This window comes from Quercus lobata, chromosome 2, assembly GCF_001633185.2.
Source record: "Quercus lobata isolate SW786 chromosome 2, ValleyOak3.0 Primary Assembly, whole genome shotgun sequence".
In the NCBI taxonomy this organism is placed as follows: Eukaryota; Viridiplantae; Streptophyta; class Magnoliopsida; order Fagales; family Fagaceae; genus Quercus; species Quercus lobata.
Window position 1 is genome coordinate 8,733,301 of NC_044905.1, and position 4,074 is coordinate 8,737,374.

The window sequence follows — 4,074 nt, forward strand, 5'->3', positions numbered from 1 at the left end:
TTATCATAGGCATACATGTACCATTAATACATGTGGCATTTGGAATTAATAGTTCATGGAATGAGAAACTTGTTGAAGCTTAATTCAATAGAGAAGCCATCATGATTGTTAAAAGTTCGTCACCATCATAGACAATGTGGAAACGAATAAAAATCTCTCTAAAAGTCATGTATACAGAGTTATAGTTACTCTGAACGTCATATATATATATATTGTAACATCAGCTTTTAAAAGGTTTTGATGAAGCCACTACAAATCTGATGCACACCAAATAGGGTCCACATTTCATGTTAGTTACATAGCCACTAATAAAATTAGATAAGCATTATTGAGTAGTAAATATCTAGATGAAGGTTACAAGACAAGGAAATCATGGTGAACAAGAGACTAGCCAACTGCATAAAAGTTTCTAATAAGCATCATATTAAATTCCACTGTTCCACATGTTTAAATTCTCTAGAACTATTTCAAAATATCTAAGCATTCAATCCACTTCAAATACACAATTATCTCCACAAGCGCCTTCACTTTTGCACATTTATCCACAAGAAATTTCGTTCACTTATGCACTTGTGCATTCTTATAGAACTTTGTAATTCTTCTAGATGTCTCACTTGTAGCAGCCATATCTCAACAAGTGAAATTTCATCAAAATTATTATCTTCATATATCTTTACCTTCCTTCCTTCATATCTGTATGGATTATTCCTAATCTTCCCCCCAATAGTAAAGGGCAATTGTAAAGTCAAAGTTGTCCATCCCTACAACAAGAGCAAGGAAGTTATTCTAAAATTTCAATACATATTTAGAAGTGATGGAAGTAGTATAATAAGATAATCAGTGTCTAAGTGTGAAGATTAGCGAGAATGCCTTTTGATCCATGAATTTCTTGTGATCCATGAATCTCTCACCCAACTACCAATAAGGTGAGTATACAAATAATAAGCATAAAAAAATATAAATAAGTGCTTAAAAATTTGGAATGCAACTTATTATTTTCATTTAGGCATAGTATTAAGTATCAAATTACCCTTCATGTCAGTACAAAAAAATAGTTTCCTTGTTCCTGTAAACATCCAAAGGTATGCCAAAAGGAGAAAACTCATTTCATTAAATCACTTGATATATTCATGTTAAAATCATTTCATGCCCTGCAATTTGGTTAATCAAAAGGTTCATATGGAGGTCTCCTTTTTTTATTGTTCCACTACGAATAGGAGATTTGAGAAATTTACGTTGAAATTGAAATTGGGCATTTTATTTTTTTTTTTTTTGAAAATTAGATTTATCCATCATAACCAAATCTGTTTCTCCTACCATTGAATTTCATATTCTCAATCTAACAACATATAGAGACACAGAATAAAAAAAAATAAAAAATAAAATTTAAATCTTACATGGACCTAATCAAAGGTGAGGTAAGGCACCAAATCTAAAATGGAATTGGGTTGCACAACCATAGAAAGTGTAATACCTGAGATGGGAGGAGGAAGGAATGGTGAGGTTATGTGAGAGGAGGAGGGAGGTCACCATGGCAGTGGCTGTTGCTTGGAGAAGAAAGCATGGTGTGATGGAAGAGGCCACTGTTTCCAGCAGAGGGCGGTGGCTAGGCTTGGGTCTGTTCAATCCCTCTCTTTCGTGGGTTTCTGAATCTCACATCAGATTGCAAATTGTAAATTGAGTTTTGATCTGGAATCGGGTTGGGATTAGGATTGAATTTGAAACGGGTCTTCTTTGTTTCTTACGTGTAAATTTAATTTTTTAATAAAAAGAAATGACACATCATTAAAAAATGCCAAGTCATTATTCCATTGGCCACGTAAGCAACATCATTAACAAAAGTTAACAAAATGACTTATATCGCTCATTTTGAATCTTGAGGGACCAATTGCGCTCGCTTGAAATTTAAGGGACTAATTGCACTCGCAGGGTAAACTTGAAAGACCAATATTGTAGTTTTGCCTTTCTTTTTTTTTTTTTTTTTTTTTTTTTTTTTTTGTAATAAAGACTATCTAATTAGATTATGGGCATTTTTAACAATTTAGATAATGATAACTAACTTTTTGAATCCTCTTAATATATAGAGATATACTGATACACATTGATTTGAGCATACCGATTTAAAAAGGGTAATTTTGAAATTGCGTAAAGGCAATAACTAACTTTCTCTATTCCCTTATTGTATCAACAAAATGAAAGTTGAAAAAGAATAACAAAATTAGTGCACCAAATTAAAAGGACTACTAACATGTGAATTGTTCACCAAATTTAAAGGAACACTATGCATGCTTAGCCTCAAATGTTTAGATAGGTCATAAGTGATACTAGCCTGTTTGCACGCGTTATGTGCGTGCTCAGAGGATTTTTTGTTATATATAAAATAAAAAAATTGTTTCATCTTAATTCACGGTTTATGCATTTATAAGTGAAATTATTGCATTTTCCAATCACCAAACTTATAGGAGTGTGATGAGATGTAGTTACGGGTGTGTTAATTTTTATTTAATAATTTATTTTTACATCTCATCACACTCCCAAGAGTTTTGGTCATCCAAAAACGCATAAATTTCACTAACAAATGCCTAAACCCTGAATTAAGATGAATCAATATATGAGGTTTAAGCTAACTACAAAATGATACACCATTATTAATCAGTACCAAAATAGGAGAAATTACACTTTACCACTATAAACTATACCCTGATTACACTCTGCACCCTAAAATTTTCAAATGTAGGTTTTGCACCCTGAAAGATGATCCTTGTTACACTTTGCACCCCGAAATCAAGTTTGCCATTAACTTGGATGGAAAAATATGGTTCCACGTGAAAAGTCCAATTGCCCCTCTTTTCAATCCTTTAAAAACAAATGATAAATTACACTTTGCCACCCTAAACTATACTTCTAATTACACTTTGCACCCTAAACATTGAATTTCCATCCAAGTTAACGACAAACTTAATGTTGTGATGCAAAGTGTAACAAGGATCATAGCTTAGGGTGCAAAACGTGTATTCCAAATGTTTAAGGTGCAAAGTATAATATGAGGTATAGTTTAGGGTGATAAAATATAATTTTTTCACTAAAATATATTATTTCTTTAACCATCATGGCCTCCAATATGGTACTTACTACTTTGATGCATATACTGTGAATTTATGAGAGAGAGAGAGAGAGAGAGAGAGAGAGAGCAAATACTATGAATAAGGTTTATAATTCATTACACCATAGAAATAATGGTATGTGCTAAGCGACATTTAGGTAATACTTATTGTGTGCACTAACAAAAGGCTTAGTTCTTAGAGATCCAACATTCTTAGTCCCTAATTGGAATAAAACTATAAGGAGGGGGAGGATGGTCAGACGTTCCCTTGCTATGCCTAGAGGGAGGATAATGGCCATTATTGGGCAAACCATGAGGAGGGCAAGGAGAGTCGGACGTTCCCTTGCTAGGCCCAGATGGAATATAGTGGCCATTATTTGGCAAAACATGAGGAAGGGGAGGAGGGTTGGATGTTCCCTTGCTAGGTTCGGATGGAAGATAATGGCCATTATTGAGCAAACCATGAGGAAGGGAAGGAGGGTCGAACATTCCCTTCCTAGGCCCAAATGAAGGATAATGGCCATTATTGGGCAAACCATGAGGAGGGGAAGGAGGGTTTGACGTTCCCTTGCTAGGCCTAAATGGAGGATAGTGGCCATTATTAGGTAAATCATGAGGAGTGGAAGAAGGTTCGGATGTTCCCTTGCTAGGCCCAGATGGAGGATAATGGTCATTATTGGGCAAACCATGAGGAGGAGGAGGAGGAGGAGGGTCAGACGTTCCCTTGCTAGGCTTAGATGGAGGATAATGGCCTTTTTGGGCAAACCTTGAGGAGGTGGAGGAGATTCATACATTCCCTTGCTAGGCCCAAATGGAGGAACATGACCATTTTTAGGCGAAATCTCAAAATTGATCCTCCCAAAATCTATATTCTCAAACTTTGATGGAACAAATATAGAAGGAGGCTTGTTAGGCGTAGACGGAGGAACATGACCTTTTGCCAACATTTCTAATCTCACTCTCTCAAAAAG

At 35.1% G+C, this 4,074-nt stretch overlaps 1 long non-coding RNA gene across 1 annotated transcript; it reads right to left on the reverse strand.

Moving 5' to 3' along the window:
- Nucleotides 1-306: 306 nt before the first annotated feature.
- On the reverse strand, nucleotides 307-1,711 carry LOC115977915. Its single transcript, XR_004088608.1, has 2 exons — nucleotides 1,475-1,711; nucleotides 307-761 (listed from the first exon to the last, which is right to left on the reverse strand). It is a non-coding gene; the product is annotated as an uncharacterized LOC115977915 (long non-coding RNA).
- Between the last annotated feature and the right edge of the window lie 2,363 nt (nucleotides 1,712-4,074).